Here is a 26,446-nt window from a genome sequence, read left to right as displayed (position 1 = left end):
GAAGTCGGCGCTCTGCTGAGTAGGCAGCTTGGCCAGGAGCCGAAGTGGAAACTCACCGGACGCAGCCCCTGTGAGTTCAGTCGCTAAGTCAGTGCCGGTGTATTTCAGGTCTGGGTGCGCACGCTCACTATTGAGTTGACGGCCACACAGAACCAAGCCCCACCCCATGTAGGCAGTTGCAGAAAGGGTGTGCAGGGTCTGCAAGGTCAGACTGGGGGTCTGGGCCAATGCCAGGCTCACCAGGTCCAAGTGCGGCTCTGAGACCGGTCGGTTTATAGCAGAATGGGAGCAGCACTTGACGATTCCATTATCGGTCACTTCTGTGTAGTCAGCCTTGCGGGGACATGGGTATCTCCCGCTTAACTGTCCCGCTGCTCACCTACAGCGTATTGATCACCATGGCAGCCCCGCTCTACCCTCCTTTGTGGATGGCGCTTAACCGTTGTGGACGGTGATTGGATTTTCTATGTGTGTCTTCCCTTCCCGGGCTCTGAGGGCCATTAGGTCAGGGACTGATCTCCGGGGAAGCCCGGGCCTATTATGGTTTCTCGATAATGGGCTGTTGGGTTGAATTAAGGGAAAGTTGCTGTGCTCAAATAGGCCTCAACCAGATGGGTAGTTAACGATATGGAAACCTTAGCCACCCATGGGATGCGGCTTATGCAGTGGGAGGCTTTTGGTGCCAAAAATGAGAGTGAGAAGTTTAACACTTCTTCCCCACAAAGTTGTACAAGGATGATCCCTATTGAGCCTAAGGTGGTCTCCCGTGTGCCCTTAACTGCAGGTCTCAGTGACAGCAGATAAATGCTGGATTCCGTCCTGGAAAGCTGCCCTTCTCCCTTCCTCCCTCCCTCCCTTCCCACCTTCCTTCCTCCTCTGTCAATGACAATCCTCCCCAACCCGAGAACCTTCACTCCGTACTGAAATTGCTTGGACACTCCCTGCTCTCTCATGTTCCGCTCACTACTCACTCATGTTGGCACACTACTCTCTCGTGTCTCGCTCACTACTCTCTTTCACTCCACTCATTCATCTCATGAATATTTCACGTCGGCTCTGGAGTCTGGGTCTCTGGCTTGTTTCTCTGTCTATCCTTTGTACCTACTTCATTAAAAGTAGGATTTTTAAAAAATTCCTTGAAAGAGCACAAAAATAAAAATAAAAAGATCCTTTTTGTGTTAAGCAGGAAAAGTGAACAATGGAAAAACTAAGTTCTTACAGAAAAATTTCTGCAGCAGCCCAGTCATGGAAAGGAAACGTCATTGAGCTGAGTCTCGGGGAGGCGGAAGGCAGGGAAGCTCAGGGAATCTCTAGCAGAGTCTCCTGGGGATTCTTCCCAGCGCCTTGCAACACGGGCAGTGGAGCTTCAGAGGATGATGTACCAACAGTTGGTCTCAGATGGAGTGACCGTCAACTCTACACTTTCTACAACTTGCAGATACCATAAATATACAGAATGCACAAGTGTGGTGTGTACTTATGCATTCTGTATACGTACAGTATCTCTGCAAGTTGGAGAAATTGTGCCCGCCTGAGGTTAGAAAGTTTTCCACCTTTGATGCAGAGCACATTTTGTAAATTTGTATAGACAAAGGCAGCGATGAAATAAATAATAGTATATTGCAGAAGAGGACGACAGGTTTTCAGTATTTAAAAAAATGTGAATGTAGCTGGTCTTAAAACTCCGAGATGATGAGAATTTATGTTTAGCAATCCTCAAATTTCCAGCCAGTACTGTTGGGGCATCAGTTGAGAAGCTGGAGGTCCTCTAAATAGTTCAGATTTCTCACGCTGAGAGGACTGCTGGTGTGTTCCAGGGGTCTGCTAGCTTGTTCTGTTAAGGGGCAGATAACAAATGTTTTCAGTGTTGTAGACCATACAGTCTCTGTTGTAGCTCCTCCGTTGTATGAAAGCAGCCACAGGCATTGTGTAAGTGAACAAGTGTGGCTGTGTTCTAATAAAATTTTATTTACAAAAACATGCACCGGCTGCATTTGGCTCTGGGCTACATGTTGCTTGATCCCTGGTTTAGTCCATTTTGTATCTGTCTAAGGTGTGAGGTAGGGATCTGTGCTCATGGATTTTTCCAGATGGCTGCCTAGTTGCTACGGTATCATTTACTGAGCAGTGTTACGCAGGAAACAGGATTAACATGGATGTAAAACAGACGCCTGCTCGGCAATCTGAAGGAGACCAGTGTTTTTCACGTTTCTGTCATGAGGTCTTATGGGTGACTTGTCTTCATAATGGGTCGTCTTACTTAGGTAAAAAGTAGTCTTTCCCCTTATTGTTTGCTCATCTCCGGATTCAGTTTTAAACTTCTACTTCTGCCTTATTTCAGAACCTGTCTCAGAGATAATCAATCTGGGATTTCCTTTACTTTTGAGAATTTGGAGGGCTTTTTAAAAGCACTTATCTCACGTGACCTTAAAAGATGAATGTGATGGGGCGCCTGGGTGGCTCAGTGGGTTAAAGTCTCTGCCTTCGGCTTGGGTCTTGTCCTTGGATCGAGCCCTGCATTGGGCTCCCTGCTCAGCAGGGAGCCTGCTTCCCTTCCTGTCTCTCTGCCTGTGTCTCTGCCTATTTTTGAACTCTGTCAAATAAATAAAATCTTAAAAAAAAAAGATGAATGTGTTAAGCCCTCCTTTCTAAGCCTCTAAACTTAGGTTCTCAAGTTATGAAGTGCTTTCAGATAGAGAGGGAAATAATACAAGAGGCATAAAAATTAGAAATGAAGATAAATTATCATTATATGTTCTTGAAGAAACATAGAAAATCTCCTGGGAAATAATTTATAAAAATAAAATAACTCAGTGATATATCTCCTCATGAAAGTAATTTCCAAAATTAATTAATTTCTCTTTGTACCTGTAAGTAATTAGTTAAATGATAAAGGAACCATGGACTTCATTTATAATAGAATCACAAACAATAAAATTGATAAGAAATGCTCCAAAAAATACTTAAAACACCATTAAGGGGCATCAAAGAAAAGTGAGATTAATCCTTCTCCTTGGGTATAAAGACTTGGTAGTGTAATGATATATGATGTATGCTCATCCTTAACTAACCCTGAAGTAAAATAAAATGAAGTCTTTGTTTCTTTCTCTTTCTTCCTTCCTTCCTTTCTTTCTATTTTATTTATTTGACACACAGAGAGAGAGAGAGAGAGAGAGAGAGAGACAATGATAGAGGGAACACAGGCAGGGGGTTGGGAGAGGGAGAAGCAGGCTTCCCATTGAGCAGGGAACCTGATGCGGGCCTCAATCCCAGGACCCTGGGATCATGACCTGAGCTGAAGGCAGATGCTTAACCACTGAGTCACCCAGGCGCCCCTAAAATGAGGTCTTTCTAACTTTCATTTTAAAATGTTTGCATGCAGAAGTAGCCACAGCAATTGGTAAAAAGAATAGTATTAAAGGGAATTATTCCTATTAAGTTAGTAAAATGCCTTACAAAGCTTAAATGTAGCTGTTTGAAACTACTTAATATTGTTTATATTAGCATATTAATGCAAAGATTAGTGAAGAAGCACAATAGGGTTTGTTAATAAATATATTTACAGAATTAGCAAAAAATAAATGTGGCATTTCCGGGTGAAAGCAGCTGTCATCTCATAGAAAATAACCTTTTTAATTGATTCCCTGTGTATAGAGCATATCGTAGTTCTATCACTGGTGGGTGGGCAGGGCTGATGTAAAGTATTTTACAGGATTCCTAGTGCCCAGTCACCAGAGAGATGACGGAAGGCAAGGACAGCTATGACAGCTTCTGCAGAATAATTTTGAATTCACAAAACCCATTCATTGTAAGACTGAAAAGTCATGTGTGACATAAGCCTATGGTGACAACATCCACAAGCACATTGTTTCTGTCCCCTGCCCTTAGATCCTCTCTGCACGGGTTCTCCTTCCATTAGTAAAATGAGGCTTAAAAATCACACTTGAGGGGCACCTGGGTGGCTCAGTGGGTTAAAGCCTCTGCTTTTGGCTCAGGTCATGGTCCCAGGGTCCTGGGATTGAGCCCCGCATCAGGCTCTCTGCTCAGCAGGAAGCCTGCTTTCTGTCCTCTCTCTCTCTGCCTGCCTCTCTGCCTACTTGTGATCTTTGTCTGTCAAATAAGTAAATAAAATCTTTAAAAAGAATCACTCTTGAATAAATACTGAGCAAAGGTCAAGCTAACTCTTTTCATAATCATAATAAGATAATATCGGGAACTGTGATTGTCCTTTTTGTAAAGCATTCCAAAATTATGTAAGTTAAATTATGTTTACTCAGCACACACTGTCTTTTTAAAATCAGTCGTAGATGGTGAGTGATCTGAGGGACTGGCCCGCTCAGACGGAGCTGCATAGCCTCCTGTGCTAGATGTCCTGACATCTTCCAATTCATGTTTTAAGAAGTTTCTTAGTGTTTTAAGAGACTGTGGCAGAGGTATGACTTCTTAGGTCTCAATCATTTGTCACGCAAGGTCCTCCTTCTAGTGTATTTTACACAATCGGAATTGACTAGTCATAAGCCACGGCTGATGGTCATGAGAACGGGGTCAGTCATGAGCAGGGAAGCAAGGATTTGGGGCGGAGAGGAACTGAGCTGTTGTGATCCACTGAGCAGGAGATGGGCTCTCTGAGTTCATCAGGCATCTGGGATGCAGGACACCTTCTAGAAGTCTGGCTTAGCGAATCACTTAGCTTTCCAGGACAGCAAGTATTTGTAATGAAGATTCTGTTTTTGGCCAATATGACTGTGTTGTGAGTGGGGGAGGTCAGTCCCCTTTGTGGGGTCTTTAAGGAACATTCCAGCGTGGTTGTGGAAGTCACGCGCAGGAAAGCTAAGAAATGACCGGATTTGTTACGCTCACAGGTGCTAGGGCGGGAGGCACAACGGGCACTCCTTGCTGGTGGCCAAATGGCAGGTGGGCCCAGGAGGTAACCGTATCCAGCAGGTGCAGACCTGAGCCACTGAGAACCCCTGGGCAGCTCCCTGTATTCTGGGTTGGGATGGCCACAAAGCCTTGAGGGGATTTCACTGGTATGTTTGGAGTCCCTGGGTCACAGACAGGGGAGGGCGAGATGGGGACCTTGTGACAGGAGCCTGCCTGACCACCCTGGTGGGCCCGGGAGGGGGCTCACGGGCTCTGCGTGGTGATGTTGAGTCACCAGGGAGAGAGGAAGTGCTAACAGTTTACCATCCAGTCTTCGCCCTTTCTTCTCATTTTCAACCTTATTTTCCTCCTCAGGTAAGAGAACCAAGACTCTGGTTCTGCCGGGACAGGCCCAAAATATATAAACAGTCTTTCATCACCTGAAACTGAGAGAGAGGAAGCATTTCTGTTCATTAATGGTGACGTGGAACTGAGATTTGTGCTTCTGCTGAGGCTCAGGGGTCCGTGGTGTCCGCCGGGCCCTGGACCCCAGCTCCTGGCCACCCTTCAGACTCCTCGGTGCGTCTGTTACTGTCTGAAAGAAAAGGACACTGTGCCTTTCTGTTTTTGTTCCTTTTACTCCTTTCTTCCTACTTGGCCTCATTCCACAAATCATCGGCCATGGGACTCGTGTGCTTTCTCTCAGTCTAGAAGTCACAAGCACCCCTTCCTTCCCTCCTCCATGGTGGGGTCTAGCCAGGGCCTCACTGTCCCCTCGATTTTGCATGGCAAGAGTGGACGTCCACGAAGAGTCAAAGATTCACGCACGGACGCCGTAGGACAGGCGGGAACTCTGCGTTAGAGCTTCTCAACAGATACTGTTTTCTTCCCTGGTCCGTCACTGCCTCACTAAGACTACATGTATGTCACAAGTGGGCAGAAGGCTCTTATAACCCTCGTTTGCAGCAGCCACCACTGCGTCCTGGGAGTGGCGGCCAGGAGCTGAGGTGGGGTGCTGCCCTGGCGATGGGGGCAGGGGGCCCGGGGGAAGCAGTGCTAAGCGTTCTCGCTGCCCTTGATCTCCCCTGTTACTACCCTGGGCCGTGGCAGGACTCTGTGGGCAGATCATGTGGTCTCCAGGGCTCTCCCAGTGGGTCCAGCTGAGAAGCCAGGATCCCAGAACACAGACCCGCAGCGGTCCCGTAAACTGCCGGCGGCACAGAGCAGGGCAGGTGAGCCCCGTGATGGGACAGGCAGAGCCTGCACAGGAGCAGCAGCAGATGTCGGCGGCTCCTCTGGGCTGAAGTGAACCTTCGAGAAACAGCATCAAGTGGAAAACACCACCCTTGTATCAGGACACCCAGCACACTTACGTCACTTTCAGTGCACGGCGTTCTCAAAAACACAGACTAAAAGGCTTGGAGGCACGCGAACAGAACGGGAGAATTATTTAATATTTCCACAATATTTGAAGTGGGTTCATAGAGTTAAAAAAAGTAGTCAAACTATTTTTTCTAAGTCACTGCTTAAGCAACTATAAACATTTAGAAGAAAAACAGTCCAGGACGGAAATATAACAGAGACTGAACACATTCATGAATCTGTCTGACTCCTAACAAGCTTAGCTTGGGAGGCACGGAGCGTTTCCTACGTTAGAAGTGTAATTATAGGGATGCCTGGGTGGCTCCGTTGGTTAAGCAGCTGCCTTCGGCTCAGGTCATGATCCCAGTGTCCTGGGATCGAGTCCCACATCGGGCTCCTTGCTCGGCAGGGAGCCTGCTTCTCCCTCTGCCTGCCACTCTGTCTGCTTGTGCTCACTCTCACTCCTCTCTCTCTCTCTGACAAATAAATAAATAAATAAATCTTAAAAAAAAAAAAAAAAGAAGTGTAATTATAAATCGTTAAAACGCCCGCTTGATCACAGTACAGAACACTTTTATGGCTTCCCTTGAATGCTCACTTAAGAATTTTCTCTGAAATGTACTCAGAGCGGAGACAGTTAAACAATAAAGGTGAGGTATTGTAAGACCATCATACTAACTCAGGAATAGTTGGGGTAGAAACCACTGCCCCTGGCTCGGCCTGTCTGCGTGTTTCGTTTGTGTGTTTGTTCATTTGTGTTTTTTGGGTGGTAAGTTTTGAAGAAGGAGGGATGGTCTTTCGATGCTTACGGGAAGGCGTGGCAGGATTTTCTGCCTTCCTTTCCATGCGAAGCAGGCCTGTGAGGGGCTAAGCTGTACTTTTCTCCTCCGGATGTCCCTGGCTTCTTCGGATGCGGAATCTTGGCGCTCTCTGCTGTCCTTTAAGCTTGTGGGCATCGGCGAAATCTTGTCATGGGGTCTTTCTCTTAGTCAAAGTTTGTGGGGCTTCTGAGCCCACCCGTCCGAACCCTCCGCGTGCTGACGGGGTAGTTGAAGGCACGAGACTGAAGGATTGACTTAAGACAGACAGTCACTCAGCACCCTAGTCTCGATGTTTCTTTCTTGGCGTTTCCCCTGAGAATTCCTACTTAGTGTTTCCATCGCTCAGCAGTCCTATGTGGTAGGAAAGCCGAGGAGTATGTGTAGATAAAACCTCCCGTCAGGAAGTGGATTCCTCCCAGTGCGTGCCCTAGTGTGGGGGACGTTATTCTGGAAACCTCCCGCTCTCAGTCTCAGGGGCAGGCCTCTCCCGGGATGACCCCTTGGCTGAGAAACTTTCCCGACCTCAACCTCTGTTTTCCTTTCTTTCCAGAAAAAACAGCCTGATTAACCTTAACCCACAGGGTCATGGCATGGATTTATTGAGATCCTGCTTATGAAAAAAATCACGTTTAGTGTCCTGGAAACAGTCACATCTCAGCACAGGTGAGCCCTTTTCTTCAGATGTCCGTCTGTCTGGTTGAAGCCAGCAAAGAGGCTGATGGGGGGTCCTCTTCCAGACTCCATGCCGACCCTGGCTGTTCGACAAATACGTCTGGTTGAAGAGACGAAGGAGAGAACCTGACTTAAAAGGATGCCACAAAGGGTGGTCCCGTTTCAGAAAGGGGCTTCTCCATATTGAAAAGCTGTTACGACTCACGGTAAATCAGAAGTTCGAGGCCTCGCCGGTCCCTCGGACTCTGGGGAAGAATAGGAGGGAGGTTTTGAAAGACAGTGACCATTTCTAGGACTTTTCAAAGCCCACATCACAGTTTTCCCCGTGATTGCAAAGTCGGCGTCGCTCACGTGTACCGTCCTTCTCTGTAGCTGACCGGCTGCAGGCCTCTGCTCGTCTGCGCAAGCCTCAGGTGTGAGGCTTCAGTCACTCATTCGCTGTCTTGCTTTCTTAGCATTTACATGAGTGAGATCAATCTTTAGGTGCTCTAAGCCAAGGTGCTGACTCAGGGCTTCATGGGGAGGAGACCCTCCACAAGCACAGAACATCACCGTCATTACCATTTTGTGAATCCTTCGGTAATGTATTTTCTCCTCTTCTGCGTACTTCGAAAGTTCGTTCAAAAATCTCAGGAGCACCCGGCTGGCTCCGTCGATTAAGGCACCAACTCTCGGTTTCAACTCAGGTCATGATCTCAGGTCCTGAGGTCCGGCGGGCCCGGGCTCACCGCTCAGTGGGGAGTCTGCTTGTCCTTCTCCCTCCCTCCTTTGCTCCTCCCCCTCTGCCCTCCCCCCCCCATATGAGTCTAAAAAACAAGGTTTTCAGTTAATGTAAATTTCACGAAATTTTGGAAACCAATGCTCTTCCGTTACGCAAGTGTCCAAACACCATCAGAAATGGGTTGCGAGGATGCTTAGCAAAGCTCCTCCATCACGGGGGGAAGCGTGGTCCGTAGTGGGGTGCGCACAAGCCTCCGGGGGAGCTCCTCCTCATAGGAGTCGGCAGTGCAGGATGCCTGCCCTCGGGGCGCCCTCCCCACTCTCCCGTTCGCACCGGGGCGTTCACGGCCCCTACCGTGGTGTTTGTCACAGCCCAACAGCAACAGCTGCCGGGCGTCTCTCGGTGCGGGACGGGCTTGGTCTCCGGGTGTTTCTGAGAAGGCCTTGCTGTCTACAACGTGGACAATAATAAGTAATGGTAACATGATAAGCAGAAACTTAGCCCCTGCCCCTGTGAGTCCTGGCGGAGGTGTCTGTGTAGGGTCGTGCTGAGGGGTCTCTGTGGGTCTCTGTCAGAGGTCTCTGTGTGGGGTCACAGTGTGCATCTCCGTCAGAGGTCTCTATGCACTGTCTCTGTGTGGGTCTCCGTCAGAGCGATGTGTGGGGGGCCCCGGAGGACGATGTTGGGCCGGGAGCGGGACACGCGGCGGGGGCCCCTCCTGGACCGCACCCTCCTTCTGGACACGTCCCTTCCAGCCGGGGTGGGACAAGCCCCATCTGAGGGCCTCCTGCCCCTCCGGGCTCTGGGGTAACCAAGACCAGGAGCCAGGCCCGTCCCTTGGCCCCTGAGTCCCCACCAGTCCCCTGGGAGCCGCCCTTGGGCCACACGTGTACGTAAAGGTCACAGACCACAAGTCCGTCCCAGGACCCACAGACCTACAAGCTTATCAGATTGTGCAGAAGTTAACTTCTCTGCCTGAAGGCCTTGCTGCCTCTGGGCACCTGGCGGCCCGTGTGGGAGCTCAGGTGGCTTCTGGACACCCCCAACCCCCCCACCCCTGGGCTTGGCAGCTGGAGTGGGGCGGAGACCCTGCGGGGACAGCCCCAGGGCCTCTAACTTCTCCCCTCGGGGCCCTTGGGTGGCAGTGGGACACCAAGGGTCTTCAGTCGTCACACCAGGCACGGGCACACCCTGTCCCTGGGCCTCCGTCCTGGCCTCCCACCCTAAGGGCAGGGTCCCCCCGCCCACGGCCACACCCCCTCCATCGCCCAGAAGGGGAAGGGGGTGCTGGCGAGCAGGCCCCTTCAGTGCCGTGGGGCTGGGCAGGCTGGCCCCCGGGGGTCTCTGTGGCACCCCCCACACCCCCTCACCCCCTCTCACCTCTGCCCTCAGGGCCAGCCTTGCGTCTCCCAACTGCGGGCCCCACTCTGACCTAGGGCTCCGTCTTCCTGGAGCCTGAGCGGGATTTCTGCCTCGGCAACCCCCCCCTACAGCCACACAAGCTCCAGGTGGAGGGAGAGCAGGAGGGGACGGGCAGAGCGAGGTCCCGGTCTGGGTCGTGGTCACCTTGTCGTGGAAACCGGAGGCGACGAGGAAGGGGGCGGGCGTGGACCCCGCGGTCACCCGTCCTCCAAGGCCCCATTCGTTCTGGAAGCCAAAGCAGGCCCTCGGGCAGAGCGGACCCTGATCCTTCCCACCCCCCGCAGCAGGGCACGCACAGAGGCCAGCACCACTCATGAGGGAAAGAACATGTATTTTGGGGAAGCAAAGTGACTGTGGCACGGAGAAGCCATTAGCCCATAGAGGATGTGCTAATGTGAGAAAAAAAGGTTTTTCTCTGCACCATTTGCGTTTTTTCTTGGAGGAAAGTTGTCCTCCCAGGAAAGGCGTGAGACGCGCACCGTGGCTGGCCGGCTGCGGCGTATCTTTGAAGGAGGCAGTGCCTGGGGCAGTGGGGCCGCAGGGCGCGGCCCGGAGGGCCCGGCACCGGGGACCCGTACTGGCAGGGTCTGCCCGGGCACCCTGGCACCCTGCTGGGGAAGGGCCACCCGATCCACTCGGTCCTGTTGGCATAGCTGCGGCCCCAGGGAGTGCCCTGTGGGCGGGCCGTCTCCCTCGTCACCCTCCTCTGCTCTCGGTAGGAGAGGACCCTGTGGTAGCAGACACTGGGGTCCGCCGAAGCCTGGAGATCCTCTTGGCACCAGCCGAGGTCCGGGGCCCTGAGTCCCTGGTGAGGCACCACTTTCGCCTCTAGGATCCGCCCCACAGCGGTCACGACCACCTGAGCCTCGGCAGAAGCGCCGTCCGTGGCCGACCTGCCCGTGGCTCGTCCCCGGCCCTGGGATGACGGAGGCCTGCCCTTCCGAAGGGAATCTTCCAGGCCTTTGCCTCCGCTGGGAAGGAGCCACCGGAGCAGGTGCTTCATCCTTCTCTTGAGGTGGTTCTCCGGGGGCGCCTCCTCCTCCTTCAGCGGGACCTCACGGGCCTTGCGGCCCGAGGCCTCTGCTGACTCCCGGCTCCGGACGCGGCGTCTCACCTCACGGATCTGCAGCAGCTTCAGCTCCGCCGACCCCGTGGCAGGCTCTCTCGAGGGGGACCTCCCGGCGCGCTCGCTCTCCTCGGGGGGCACACGTGGCCTGCTCGGGCCATTACATGGGTGTCGCAGTCCCGGGGGTCCCGGCTGCCTGAGGGGGCTCCGGCCGCGGGATCTTCGGCCACGCGGCCCCTGGGAAGTAGACGTGTCTTCACTGGACCCGCTCTGGGAGCCAGACAGACATCCCCGAGAAGCCAAGACGTCGGCAGCGAGGAACACGTTGGACTGACAGTCTTGGAGGAGACTCTCAGTCGCGCAGTCTTGGAGGAGGACCCCAGTCTCACAGTCTTGGAGGAGCACGGCGGGGCTGGCGGCCCGAGGCCGGTTCTCTGACTCCGTCAACGTCCGGGGCTCCGATCCCCTGCGCCGCGCCTCAAGGCATAGCTCTTCGGGGTCTCGGGCGACCAGCTTTGTAGGTGGCGGGGGGCTGTCGCTTTTCCCTGACGACCCTGATCTCAGCTCGCCACGGAGGCCTGGGTTGTTGGCCAGCACACGGGGTCCTGAGGGGACTCCCCAGGCAGGGGCCTCCTCGACCTCCCCCGCCTCCCCGGGCTCTTCGGCTCTCAAATCCTGGGGCTCTACGTTGAGCTCTAGCACGGTCACGTCCCTTGAGGCCCGACCCCCGATCGCCCTCCTTGGCTCCTCCGTGGCTGTGGCCGGACTTGGACTTGACTCCAAGGTGCTGTTCGTAAGAGTCCTCGAGGCAGTCTCACCGTGCCAGATTCTGCCCACAAAGCTGTATGCGAAGGTCCGAGAAGTTGGCCCGGCCCCCTGCCCAGCCGGAGGGCCACCCCCAGGTGAGGTCCCTTCCAGAGCCTGCTGGATTTCCTCACACGTAGGCTGGGGAGCACCGAGGGGACCCCCCCGGGTGGGGTAAGACTCTCTCATCACCTCTCCTGGGTGGGGCTGAGGAGCATTTCCCACGAACTTGGTGCCCGAGCCGGCCTTGGATGCGCAGGCGGCTGCGCGGGGAGGGGAGGCCCGGGCGAGGAGGAAGCCCTTCTTCGACTTGAAGACGTTTACGGGCTTGAGAGCCTTGAGGGGGAGGCCCCACCGGTGCGTCACCCGGAGCCTTATGATGTGTGCTTCCAGCATCCGCTGAGCGTGCGGACTGAGGATGGAAAAATCGTGGGAGGTGGTCATGCAGGGTTCCCAGCACTTGGAAAGTGCTGGCTTCCCGGGTTTCCCGTGAGGGCTTGGCTTTCTGGGAAGGCCCGAGGCGTGGTGGGCAGCGAGCCTGGAAGGGACCTGCCCCTCTCTGGACTGCCCCACCTTCCTGAAATGGGCTCTCAGGTCTTTTTCTGGGTGTTTCTCGTCTGCGCTGCTTGTGGAGGGCTTCACGTCTGTGTCTGACTCCTCACGATTTCTTCCCGGAGCCTTCCCTGGAGAGCCTGTTGTGCCCCTGTGTCGGTCTTTCCGGATCCTCCCTGCACTGGACCTTGAACCCTTGCCCAGGCTTTTTTCCTGGCACAGTCCTTCCTGGGCGCCTGGACCCAGTCTTCTGTGTGGCCTGGCAGCTTCCATCCGGAGACTCAGACTCGGACGCGGGGCTGTGCCAGCTGCGTGCCCGGGGCACCTTCTGGAAGTCTTGGTGAGGCGGTATCTTCAGGGATAGCTGGATCCTGCAGGGCGGGCCCCTTTCTTGCTTCATGAGCCTCTTCCAAAGGTGCCACTCCAGTCGCTCCCGGAGCTCCGAGTCGATCAAGTCCCCAGGAAGGGCAGAGCCTGACCCATGGCCCTCGGGGGCCTGGCCACCCTGAAGGTCGGGAGGACCTTGGCTAAAGACTTCCTGAGATCGTTTCACCACAGGGGGTACCTGGCCGCTTTCTAGTTGCTTCTTTAGAAAGTGACATTCCAGGTTTTGAATGGCAGTTGACACGTAAGACGGTGTCTTCTGGGCTACAGGGCACGACACCTCCCAGCTCCCCATCTCGGGTGGCAGAGAAGGGGGTCCGACTGGGACAGAGGGTGCAAGGCTTGCCTGGGACTGGGGCTGGCCCAGAGGGAGGGGCTGGGGCAGGGGCTTGTCCAGAGGCAGGGGCGGGGGCTGGTCCAGAGGGAGGGGCTGGGGCTGGGTCTGGTCCAGAGGGAGGGGCTGGGGCAGGGGCTGGTCCCGAGGGAGGGGCTGGGGTTGAGCCAGAGGCAGGGGCGGGGGCTGGGACAGGCTCGGGGTCCAGGGTTGGGGCGGGGCCCAAGGGTCCTGTAAGTCCTGGGTCAGGGGGAGGTGTGGAGCCCCGCTGGCCTGACTCCGGGGCGGCAAGGCAAGAGAGAGCTCATTGAATATGACGGACGGGAGCGCCAGTGGGGGATCGGTCACCCTGACAGTGGCCACCAGGGACTCGCTGTGCAGAAAGGGGAGACCCCAGAAGAGCTGGCTGCATTTCTGCTCCAAACTGTCCGCTGGAATCTTGGCATGTGGGGGCTTCTCAGGACCGAGCAGCTGTTTCACTTTGCCCCTCATGGTCCAGAAGGATGGGCAGCGCGTGGTGTCCTGCCCGTCCCCTGGGGACTTGAGCATTCTCCCGAAAGAGGTCAGCTGGTACTTTGACCTTTCCTGCTTTTCCTTCTCCCTCCAAAACTTCCATTCTGTCCTCTTGGCGATTAGTATCTCCAGAAGCTTCTGGACGTCCGGGTTGATGGAAGGGGGGATCCTCGTCTCCTTCTGTCTGCGTGCGGCGTCTCCCCAGAGCAAGGCCTCTGGTGGGCCGTGGGACAGAGGCGCTTGACGGGACTCCAGGCGTGTGGAGGTGGACAGGTTCCAGGCCCTGGCCGCCGCCTGCCACCAGGACAGGGCCGAAACGGGGCAGCGTGAGCGGCCCAGGCCCGAGACGGCTGGGGCAGGAGAAGCTGAGCCGTCCGCGGCCCAAGGCGTGTGCAGAGCCGAGCTCTGAGCGATGGGGCGCGGCCGGGGTGCCCTTGGGGAGGCCCCGGAAGGAGGGAGACATGGCGGGGAAGGGGGACGAGCAAGGGGCTGGTGTGAAAAGCCATCCGGGGCGAGGAAAGGCTCCGCCAGCCGGGAAGTACTCAGGGAGGAGCGTGAACAGACGGAAATGGAGGAGGTCATGGGTCCTGCTGCCAGGGTGGAGGCCGGAGGCCGAGGGGGCCCCGTCCGCGGAGCGTGGGCAGGTGATGGGGCCCCGGCGGGAGCAGCGTCTTCCACAGGCTCCCCGCATGGCTGACCGGCTCCCGCTGGTGCCCCTCGGCGCACCCGCCCAGGGGCCGCTTGACGCAAGGACTGGTGGCGGCCGCCCCGGTCAGAGAGCCTCGCCAGGTGGCTGCGGGGGACGGGGGCGTGAGCGGGCCCCACGGCCCTCCACGCCCCACACCCACGTCACAATGCTCCCGCTGTCCCTCGGCCCGGGGCTGTGGTCACAGCCTGTCCCCACGGCTCCTCCCAGCTCCCCGGACGGCCCCAGAGGCCGTTTCCCACAGTGCGGGGGTCACACCATAGACTTGGGGGGGCCCACCGGGGCCCACCCAGGGGAGAAGGGGGCAGGTTCTTTACCTTTGCAGAAGGGAGAACAGGTCCTGGACCTCTTCCAGATCCTGTAGGCAATCTCTGAAAACTGGAAACAGGAGACCGGGTCACAGCGGAAGGCGGGGCCCAGGGGTCTTACAGGAGGCTGGGGACAATGTCGCTTTAGGGGAGACCTTTGGGGATCGGACTGTGGAGCCCCAAACAGCACTGTCCGAGGCCACGTGCCCGCACGGTGATGACAGGGTTCACGATGGGGATCGCTTGGTCTTTTCCAAAGTGCTTCCTCGTTCATGACCTTGCTGGGGGAGGAAGGACCACGTGGCCTCACAGAGGAATCTGAGCGCAGTTGAACAGCTTGTCCACAGCGGGAGGGGGAGGTCCCGGCCCAGTCCAGGCCCTGGGGCCCCTGCTGAGCCATACTGGTTTCCAGTCCCTCAGGGCTTTGTTCTGGCGCAGAATCTGGGAAGCCTCCGGGTTCCGCTCTCCCTCCTCGGAGCCCCCAACCCCCCACCCAGGGCTCTGTTTCCTGGGGGATGGGCTCAGGCCCGGGTGTCCTGGAGACGGTGGGGCTGGGCCCTCAGAGCAGGGGGCACAGAACTGGGGCACGCGGGGGTGAGTGGTGGACGCTCACCTCTCAGAGTCTGGATTTTCTCGCTCCTCCTCCTCCTGCTCCTTCTCCGTGGCTCCGCTTGGTACTGAGATAAGAGAACAGAGGGAGGCTGCGACCCCCGCCTGACCTTGGGGGGCCTGACCTCCGCTAGAGAGGCAGCTCTTAACCTCCGGTCCTCGGCCCCCGGTCACTGTGCTTGGGGCGCTGTCCTGGGCCCCTCCACCGCACCGGACTCCGGCCCGAGATCTTCGGGGAGGAATCCTCGTGTGCCTCTAACCCCTGCCTGGTCTGGCTTGTCCTGGACGGATGGTGGTCTACTCTCTCCTGACAATTCTGTTCGTTGCCGTCTCAGGAGTCTCCCCAGTGACTCGGACAAGTGGAAAGAATAATAGAAAAGAAGATAGAATCACACTCTGCTGGGTCTGGCCCGAGGGTTCCTCACCTTCCGGCTCTTCCTGAGTTTCCTGCCTGGTGGTGAGGACGGATCAGGCTGGAAATAGGAAAGTAAGAGGAAGAAGAGCCCCAGTCCCCATACAAAGGCAAAGATGGCATTAACTGCCCAGGTAGTGGGACTGGGGCTCAGCCAACCGTCAGGAAGGAATTCCTGAGGGAAGAGAAAGTTCTCCATCTCCTTCCTCTGGTAAGTATTAATCCCATCGCACTGCTGCCCTCAGGCAACTGAGCCCAGAGTTAGTGACCCATCGCGCTGCTGCCCTCAGGAAACTGAGCCCTGGGTGTGGAGGTGCAGACCCAAGCCCCACGCCCACATCACAGAGCTGCGGTCTGGTCACAAAGGGCCCTTGAGGGCAGGTAAGGGACACAAGTAGCTGGACCACATCCCCTCTCCACCGCCAGCCCTGGAGCTCCGTCATCCCTCCACCCTCCCAGGCCTGACACTCCTACCCGCTCACCCTGCTAGATAGAGACAGACCTTTGTCAATTTGCCTTTCATCCTGCGTGGAGCTCAGAGAATACCTGTTCCCCTTGGGACCTCCAGTTGGGCTCCATCAGTTTCATAGCTTTTAAAAATCTGCAGTTGTCCTTGGAATTTTGGTTAATTCCCAGGATCTTCTGGTCCTCTGTTGGCGGCTCCAATCTCCCCATATACGTTCTCGCCTTGCATCACCCTAGTACAAATGAAACTCAAATTTCTTTTGTGCTTCTTTAGCCATGTGCATTTTGAAAACATCTTAAGATGTTTTGTTTCAATTAATCTTCACTAACTTCAGCTAGAGGGACTTGGAAAATTAACGATCACTCCAAATTCACAAAGCTAAGGAAGTACAAAACAAAGTGAAATAGTTAAACCTTCCAGGTATGTTTCTCAGTCAGTTCTAGTCTAGTTCTAGTGTAGGATTGGGCAGTTGTCGTTTTTCACTGACTTTCTTCCCAGGGCTTGGTGGTTCTAAGGAATCTCTCGTACTGCGGACATGCCCGCCATTTCCTCCACGGTGGATTAACTGCCTCATTTTTCTGCGTAGTCAGGATCGTTAAACACCTTACCTCTCATTTTATGTGTTTGTTCAAAGGCATGAGGAGCCCAAGGTGGCCGAGCAGCCGTCTTAGTTCCACTTTAATGGAATCACAGTATGTCTCCTGGTGGTAGCATTCTTCCCTTTGAACGAGGGTCTCTAGATCTGCAGGGCGTGAGGTCACAGAAACACAAGGAGTAATGATTTCCTAGGGACGTCACTAGGGTGATACAGGTGTCCCTCCATTTCTAGCGCTAGCTTCCCAGGCACGTGAATCCCGACTATGGGAGAAAGAGCATCACATGCGGACGCATCGATTCAGAGCACGCCCAGCCTCCTGAGGAACGTTGCCCCAGGACACATGTTGCCTGCACGTGATGGCCACCCAGCCAGCTCTGTGACTGAGTCTTCAAAAGGCCATTTCGTTGTTCTAGCGAGCCAGTTGCTTCGGGTGGTGGAAAGCATGGCACGACCATGAGTTCTACCATCATGGGCTCACTGCTGCCCTTCCTCTGCTATGAAACACATTCCTTGGCCAGGGGCAACACGCGTGGGACACCATGCCAATGCGTAAAGCGTTCCTTAAGTGCAAGGATAGTAGATTTAGCAGAGGCACTGTTTGCAGGGAAGGAAACTACATATCCAGAGCAGGTGTCCATTACAGACGTGGAACTGAGATTTGTGCTTCTGCTGAGGCTCAGGGGTCCGTGGTGTCCGCCGGGCCCTGGACGCCAGCTCCTGGCCACCCTTCAGACTCCTCGGTGCATCTGTTACTGTCTGAAAGAAAAGGACACTGTGCCTTCCTGTTTTTGTTCCTTTTACTCCTTTCTTCCTACTTGGCCTCATTCCACAAATCATCGGCCATGGGACTCGTGTGCTTTCTCTCAGTCTAGAAGTCACAAGCACCCCTTCCTTCCCTCCTCCATGGTGGGGTCTAGCCAGGGCCTCACTGTCCCCTCGATTTTGCATGGCAAGTGTGGACGTCCACGAAGAGTCAAAGATTCACGCACGGACGCCGTAGGACAGGCGGGAACTCTGCGTTAGAGCTTCTCAACAGATACTGTTTTCTTCCCTGGTCCGTCACTGCTTCACTAAGACTACACGTATGTCACAAGTGGGCAGAAGGCTCTTATAACCCTCGTTTGCAGCAGCCACCACTGCGTCCTGGGAGTGGCGGCCAGGAGCTGAGGTGGGGTGCTGCCCTGGCGATGGGGGCAGGGGGCCCGGGGGAAGCAGTGCTAAGCGTTCTCACTGCCCTTGATCTCCCCTGTTACTACCCTGGGCCGTGGCAGGACTCTGTGGGCAGATCATGTGGTCTCCAGGGCTCTCCCAGTGGGTCCAGCTGAGAAGCCAGGATCCCAGAACACAGACCCGCAGCGGTCCCGTAAACTGCCGGCGGCACAGAGCAGGGCAGGTGAGCCCCGTGATGGGACAGGCAGAGCCCGCACAGGAGCAGCAGCAGATGTCGGCAGCTCCTCTGGGCTGAAGTGAACCTTCGAGAAACAGCATCAAGTGGAAAACACCACCCTTGTATCAGGACACCCAGCACACTTACGTCACTTTCAGTGCACGGCGTTCTCAAAAACACAGACTAGAAGGCTTGGAGGCACGCGAACGGAACGGGAGAATTATTTAGTATTTCCACAATATTTGAAGTGGGTTTGTAGAGTGAAAAATGGTAGTAAAAATATTTTTATATTTGTATATTTATCTGTAGGTTCTTCTTATTATTCATGTTACTTTTTTGTTAACACAGCAGGAAGCTGACACACGCATGCCTGCATCCAGCTTTCTCCCCCTCCAATGTTTACCTGATTTACCCCCAAACACTATGAATGTGATCAGTTTCACGAGTGAATTAAAGTATAGTAATTATCAACCACTAAAATTTCGGTGGATTTTTATTAACAATGATAATCTAATCTGGGAGAATTCTATTTTTTCAATACTGTTTCCATCCATTAATATGTATGGAATGTTATATGAGTGAGAAGTTTTCTAAAAATCAGGTTTTAGAAAATTTCTAATAGTAGTATGACGATACTCGTGCACAAACACACAGACCAGTGAAACAAAACAAATTCCGAAGTCAAACCCTAATCTGTATCCTGTCATCTTTACATACTCAAGGCTAATATGTATTCAACCTGTCCCTTACACTGGGTATTTCGTGTCACGGCTCGGGTGCAGCATCCGCCCATCGCTACTGCTCCCCACTGCTGCAGTGCTAACCACGCAAGGCTGCTATCTTTTGGCCACCATCACCCCGATATGCTTCTATCAGCCTTTGGTGTTGTGAGGGCCTGTATGAGGGCCTGGTTAGCCAGAGGAACTTACCTGCAAACCCCGGATATAGGGGCGGGCCAGGCCGGATGGAGACATCCAATCCGTGGGGCGCGCATATATCTACTGTGGTGAGTTGAAATCCTATTGGCCACCCGTGTGTGGGCGGGGCTCAACCACCTCTATAAAGGTTAGTCTGTGAGGCTGGGGCGGGGGGAGTGGTAGGAGGAGTTAGAATAGCCGTTGGGATAGCACTTAGGGTAGTCGGAGTGATAGTCGTCGGTTCCGTTAGGGTAGTTGTTGGAGTCATAGTCGTTGGGAGCAGCGCCACCGCGAGCGGCCTTGCTGGAGCGGCCTTGTTGGCATGTGGCCTCGGGGCAGTGAGCGTCGTCGTCCGGGAAGCGGCCTCGTCCTGGGAGCGGACTCGTCGGGAGCAGCGTCATGGGGAGCAGAGTCTGTGTCGTCGGGGTTGTCGTCCTCGTCGTTGTTGCCTCTTCGTCGTCGGGAGCGGCCTTATCCGGGGAGCGGCCTCGTGGGGGTCGTCATTGTGGCCTCTTCGTAAGAGACGGCCCCTACCAGTCGGTTTGATTTTCGATGCTTGGCGCGAAAGAAAGCTTTGCTTGACTTTCGTTCCCTTGATCACGGACCCTAACAGCGTAAAAACAGGAAAACGGATATATCTCTTCCTGGATATTTAAAGATGCATTTAGATTTCCTGAAGAAACAGTGAAAAACTTTAAAAACAAGACATGAAAGCCTTATTCTGAATCCCCACTCAACTGACGGACTCAGATCCCAGCTCACGGGCGGAAGGCAGAGGCGGTTCACCGGAGGATAACCTCGACTCTGTCAGCAGGATGAAGGAAAACCACACGATCGACTCACCAACCGATGCAGAAAAAGCACCGGACAGAATCCAAGCCCGTCGTGGAATAAACACACAACACACCAGGACGAGGGGGAACTTCCTCAACCCGATAAAAGGCATTTACGGAAAACACACTGCTAATATCACAGTCAGTGGACGCAGCCTGAAAAGCTTCCCCCTCTCACCACTCCTGGTCAACACCGTGTGGGAGGTGCTAGCCAGAACAGTCAGGCAAGAAAAATAGAGTAAAAGACATCCAAAACGGAAAGGAAGAGGTAACACTACCTCTACACATAGATTACAGGAGCTTACATACAGAATATTCCATGATACAAGGTCGAGACCCAAAACCAGGGGTGCCTGGCCGGCTCAGTCGGCGGGATCCAACTGTTGTGAGTTCGAGCTGCATGCTGGGCATAGCGAATGCAGTAAAAATGAAGTCTTAAAAAAAATAATAACAATGAAATAAAAACTAAAAAGCCCTATAAAATCAGTTGTATTTCTCTAAACTGGCAGTTAATCCCTAAAACAAGTCCATTTATAACAGCATCTAAAAGAATAAAATATTTAGGAATAAATTTAACCAGAGATGTCAGGCCTGATAGTGATAAACACAAAGCACTGCCGAGAGAAGCTAAAGAAGGTCTAAGGAGACGGACGTACTTCTGTGTTCACGGATTCAAGGACTTGATGTCATTAAGACGGAAATACTTCCTAAAGCAATCTACAGATTCAATACAGTCCTGATTCAGTACGATCCCTATCCAAATTTCAATGGCTTTTTTTTTTTTTACAGAAATGGAAAAGCTGATCCTAAACTTCAAAAGGAATCTCCAAGGACCGCAAATAACCAAAACAATCTCAAAGTTGGAGAACTCACATGCCTTGATTTCAAAATTTACTATAAAGCAAAGGAATTGAGACGCTGTGATACTGGCATAAGGCTAGACACAAAGACGACGGGACAGACAAGAGAGTCCTGAAAGCTAGAGAGCCCGTCCCTCTGTGGCCAACAGACCAGGACCACCCAGTGGAAGACAACAGTGCCTCCAGCGGACAGTCCAGGGACAGCTGGGAACCACGTGCAGAAGAACGAAACCGGACACACACACAAACTAAGTCCACATGGATCAGATGGGGCGCCTGCGGGGCTCGGTCGGTTACACGTCTGCCTTCGGCTCAGGTCACGATCCCCGGGTCCCGGGATCAACCCCCGCACTGGGCTCCCTGCTTGTGGGAAGTCCGCGTCTGCCTCTCCCTCTCCCTCTGGGCTCTCTTTCTCTTTCTCTCAAATAAATAAATAAAATCTATAAAAGCAAAAACAAAACACCGAGATGGATCAGGGCCCCGCAACAAAGCCAGAGCTACGAAACTCTCAGAAGAAAACAGCGGTGTACCTTCCCGACTCTGGATTTGACAACAAATTTCCCAGCGCGGAACCAGAAGCACCCGCAGCAGAAGACTAGACAACTGGCCTCTGTCAAAATTACAGACTTCAGCGCATCAAAGGACACGACTCAAAGACATGACAAGACGCCCTCCAGAACGGTGGGGGAAATACTTGCAAGTCACGCGTCTCGTGAGGGTCTAGTATCCGGGGCATGGAAAGAACTCTCGTAACGTCACAAAGACAAACAGCCCGCGTGGAACACGGGCGAAGACTTCTGAAGTCTCTTCCCCAAAGACACACAAAGAGCCGCACACACAAGAAAACAGGCTCGACATCGTCGGTCTTCCGGGAAGTGCAATCACAACCACGCGCTTCACACCTACCGGCACAGCAAAAATCGGAAACAACCACCGAGTGTCGGTGAGGCTGTGCGGAAACCGGCGCCCTCCCGTGCTGCTGGCGGGGCAGGGGGTGTACAATGGTGCAGCCGCTGCAGAAAACCGTCCGGCAGGTGTTCAGTAAGTTAAGCACAGACTCACCATTTGATCCAGCAACTGTGCGGCCAAGAATACACACGGAAGACTGAAAACAGGGATTCAAACAAGAGCTTGTACGCGAGCTCACGGCCGCCCGCCAGCAGCCAGAGAGCGGCGATCCAGCCCCATCGGCACAGGAGCCACGCAGCGCGTCCCCACAGCGGACTGCGACCCCGCGCTATGAGGAATGACGAAAACACGGGAAGTGCAGGCAGCCAGACACAAAAACAAAAGGTCACAGATGGTGCGATCCCGTTTATCAGAAACCTCCAGAACGGGTGAATCCATGGAGACAGAAAGCGGACTGGTGGTTGCTGGGGGCTACGGGCAGGGGGAAGTGGGGAGCGGCGGCTCAGCGGCGGGGGCCTACTGGAGAAAACCAGACAGCTGACGGCCTCGAAACAGGGAGCCTGTGCCAAACGCCGAACCGCACTCTCTAGAAGGGCTAATTTTATCTTGCGTGAGCTTCACCTCAGTGAACGAGAAATCTCGCAGTCGTGCTTTCTAAAACCAGTAGATTGCTTTTCCTGTTAAAGGAGCTGTTTTGGGGCGCCTGGGTGGCTCGGTTGGTTAAGCCTCTGCCTTCAGCTCAGGTCATGATCTTAGGGTCCTTGGACTGAGCCCCACGTTGGGCTCCCTGCTTCTCCCTCCCCCTCTGCCCCTCCCCACGGCTTGCGCTTTTTTTGGTTCTCAAATAAATAAAAGTCTATAAACAAACAAAAAAACCCGGTACACTTGTAAGTCAATTACACCTCAATACAGTAGATTTTAAAAAGCTGAGTCTTGATTATTGCTTAAAGACCAGGGTGGGGGGGCACCTGGGTGGCTCAGTGGGTTAAAGCCTCTGCCTTCGGCTCAGGTCATGATCCCGGGATCCTGGGATCAAGTCCCGCATCGGGCTCTCTGCTCAGCGGGGAGCGTGCTTCCTCCTCTCTCTCTGCCTGCCTCTCTGCCTACCTGTGATCTCTGTCAAAAAAAAAAAAAAAAAAAAAGACCAGGGTGGGCACGTAACGCTCATCTGCTTCCCGGGTACACGAGCGCCCATTACGCAAGCAGCGCAGGCGTTGGACAGGAGAAGGGCACGTAAACCAACCGCCCCGCCCGAGTACTGCAATGCTCGGTGAGCGTGCCGGCTTACCAGCTCCGGGAGAGGACAGACAGTCCCAGTGTTCATATACAGCCCTTCCACGACGATGAAACGTCGGGTGACCCGAGCCTTGCGAGGATTCTTTAAAAGGAAAAAAAAAGACATTTTAAATCTCAGTAACTCCAAATGCAGAATCTGTTAGATGCTCCCCAGCACTCCACCCGACAAAATCTATTCATCTGAGTAAGTAAACCAACAGACAGTCTGGGTGAGTTTCAAGTTCAAGGTTGTATACCCTGTTATTTTGAGACAACAGTGCTTTCTTTTCTCATGTTTTCCAGTTCACTCAATCCGTGAGGTGACCGCACACACGCACGCACACGCGCAATTTAGGTGCTCTGAGAATGCCGAAGCACAAACAAAACAAAACCCCCCACACCCAGAATGACTGAGATAGCCCCAGGGAAATTTCTGGGGAGATGGGCACATTTTAGGTCACAACGGGGCCACGATACCTGGATTATCCACTGGTCAAAATGTATGGCCAGGATTTGTTCACTCCAACATCTACCAAGTTTGCCTAAAACAGAGCTACAGTGATGGTGGCAATCACCACAGGTGGGGCGGGAGTGTGACAGAGGCTCTGATGACACGAGAAGGGCACGAGGCTTCTTATACTACTGTATTTCCGTTGAATATACCCGAGATTTTCCATGATAAAAAGTTGAACACACCCTGTTCTCCTTCACCTGCCCAACAGCAGATAAAATCCTTCCTGACCACCGGGTCAAGTAAAACCCAACCATGACCTCATCCAGGCACGCGTGAGGCAGTGGCGGAGGCTACTTCAGACGACACAGAACCTTCCTGCACCCCGCTGACGGCAGGTCACTAGTAATAAGCCGCCCACCCTGGGGAATTTGTAGATGCTTCAGGCGCGCAAAGCTGAAAAAATACTGCGATCCTTGGGTAGAACTGGCACCATCTTCCCACGCAAAGGTTTCTTGCCTCTACCCTTCTAACGAGGGACATGCCAGGACCCACGGCTGTGACGCTCAGAGCACGTGGAATGCATGCCCCCGAGCGGGCTTAACCACCTTCACTGCACTCTTGACTCAGACCCGAATGCCATGGGTTTGCTGGGGGTCACGGGGGAGGGCGGGAAGAGAGGCGAGCCGCCCCCTACCTTTCCAAAATGAAGTATTTTTATTACGACTTAAAAAATACTCAATGTAGGAATCTTGGGATATGGGAAAGTGCGCAAAATTTTTAACAGATTAGGTAGTTACAAGACCCATTGATAGCGGCTGTCCTTCTTTTATAAGAGTTTTTACTCTGTTAAAATCAGGATTTTACTGCCATAGTGTTAGAACCTGAGTTTAAAAAAGTTATTTTAATTAATAATTACTGAAAACATAATTTCGATGGAGATACACTACTCTGCTGTGCAGACACCATAGAGTAACTGTAACTGTGGCACCAGCACTGGGTGTAGGCGGTTTCCCTTCTCTCGCTTTTTTACATCACACTGTGACCACGTCGGGTTCTCTTCTGCAGACAGCGCCCCGGACACAGGTATAAGCGCTAGCGCGTTCCGGCGTCCCCTCCGCAGACTGGGGAGTACACCTGCTCCCCGACGCGCACGCTGCCCTCCTCTTCCAGAAAGCTGCCCGCGCTACCTCCCCCCGAAGCTGCCGAAAGTAATTAGGGTGACGAGGAGGCGATTACAGGCAGACCCGCCTCTCCAACACGGAGTGCGTTTAATAAGCAGGAACTTCATATCCACAAGTGATCCGCAGGCGAATTTTCATGACAAATTACCATTTCACACGTAATTCGGCTGGTCAGCAAGCACAGAAGAACCGCGTGCTTTTCTTCAAAACAACCGTACCTTCTGGTCTTCCGTCTCTTGTTCCTGCAGCAGGCGCTCCAGGTCGGCCACGTCATTGTGCTTGAACAACTTAATGTCACTCCGTGAGGCCTGTCATCCTTTCTGAATGGCAAAGCAGGCAGCTCTGTCTCTGCAAGGAAGAGAGACCCACCAGATTGGGGTTGTAAAAGGTCTGGTCCACATTCTCGGGAGAGGAGCGCTCGCGTTCGGGGGCTGCTCACCGCGCACTTGCTAACATGCAGATCGGGAGGGACATCGGACGGCGCACACGCCACCGCGCGTGCCTCACTCTGAGCGTCCTTTTCACAGAGCGACCACGCTCACGCCTCTGCACGGAGCACGCCCCTGCCTCATTTCACCCTCTCAGAAGTCAGCGTGCACATCTGTTCACCCACGGCAGTTTCTTCTTTCTGAGAGACACACACGACGCCGGTGATCTCACCCTCGGTGGCGTCTCGGATTGGGCCGGCGCAGACTCTGCCCTCACTTTGCCACGAGAAGCGATACCGACTGTGGACTCTGGTTGTGGCGGCTCAAACTCCCGTAAGATCTTCTAAACCGAGTTGGTTAGGGAGGGAGGATGTCTCTGACATTAAGCTGCGGTATTTTAAAGTATGTGCAAGGCTTCTGCCGCGAAGATGGAATCATCCTATTTTCCCTGTTTTTCTAAGTACAAGCCCAAACCCCGGACACTACATATAGAGCAGACATAAGAAGCCTCCGAGAAGTGCAGGCAAATGACAGGCCGGCTGACGACCGATGACACGCCGTCCCGTGGGCTTCCCGGACTTGGAGCTGACGAAGCCGACCCACTCCAAGTGCCCGGGGCGCGGGCAAAAAGGCTCACAGAACCTGCCCTCTGTGGCCCAAGGGACAGGAAAGGGGCGGCCCGGCAAGCAGAAATGACTCGACGGCAGCCAAACCACAGAAAAACCTGGGCTCCCCACCCCGCACCAGCGAGGGCTGAGGGGGCCCGGATTCGGCCCACTGCAAAGCTACTAGGAGGTGCGCCAAGAGCCGCCCCGGTGGCCTCAGGAAGGGAGCCGGGACTGGACCCCGCGAGCCAGTAACGAGGGCCCCCCCGGCGGCGTCGGTGAAGACCGCGCGGAGAGCCCCAGCCTCCGCTCCCCCGCGGGGAGGGACAGCCTCCTCTTCCTGGCTTGGGCTGTGCCAGAGGCGGCTCAGGGGAGAGCGGGACTCTCATGAACACCGACGGAAATGAAAACCCCCCACCCGGGTGTCCGCGGAGGCGGAAGGGGGGCGCTGGCCTCGCACCTCCCCCCGGCAGTCACGAGGCAGTAGTGAACGCCCCCCACCCCCAACGGAAGAGTGACAGGGAAAGCCGACTAAAACCCAAGGTTTAAGTAAAGCATAAACTCTGATAGCAGAATATGCAAATGTCCCGATTTCGAGTATCACTTGTCATACCAAGAATCAAAAGGTATCAAACAGAATGAAAGAAAATAATCAACAAATGCCAATGCTGAGCTGACAGAGTCTGGATTACCTGAGAGTCACTTTAGAGCAGTCATGACACAAATACTTCAGTGAGCCCTTAGGAACACGCTTGGAGCAAGGGAAAAACAGAAAGACCCAGGAAAGAAACAGGAGACGAAGCATCCCATGGGGAAGCTAGGACTGAGAAACACCACGGCCAGAAGGAAAAAAAGAAAGAAAGAAAAAAAGGAAAAGTACAGTGGACGGGCTCAGCAGCAGGCCGGGCGGGACGGACAGAACAGAAGCCGGGCCACGGCAAGCAGAGAAAAACACGCGACCACGAAAGAGCAGAGCTCAGGGAC

At 54.0% G+C, this 26,446-nt stretch overlaps 1 pseudogene across 1 annotated transcript; it reads right to left on the bottom strand.

The window, feature by feature from the left end:
* Positions 1-10,003: 10,003 nt before the first annotated feature.
* On the bottom strand, positions 10,004-24,777 carry LOC308352041 (spermatogenesis-associated protein 31E1-like; annotated as a pseudogene). The gene is made up of 8 exons (XR_013968502.1): positions 24,648-24,777; positions 22,808-22,897; positions 17,870-19,523; positions 16,624-17,369; positions 16,096-16,247; positions 15,142-15,205; positions 14,538-14,598; positions 10,004-14,307 (listed from the first exon to the last, which is right to left on the bottom strand). The product of XR_013968502.1 is annotated as a spermatogenesis-associated protein 31E1-like (transcript).
* Positions 24,778-26,446: the final 1,669 nt, after the last annotated feature.

This window comes from Martes martes (genome assembly GCF_963455335.1).
Source record: "Martes martes genome assembly, chromosome: 11".
In the NCBI taxonomy this organism is placed as follows: domain Eukaryota; kingdom Metazoa; phylum Chordata; class Mammalia; order Carnivora; family Mustelidae; genus Martes; species Martes martes.
The sequence above is the reverse complement of the archived record's forward strand: the minus strand, read 5'-3'. Positions and strand labels throughout refer to the sequence as shown.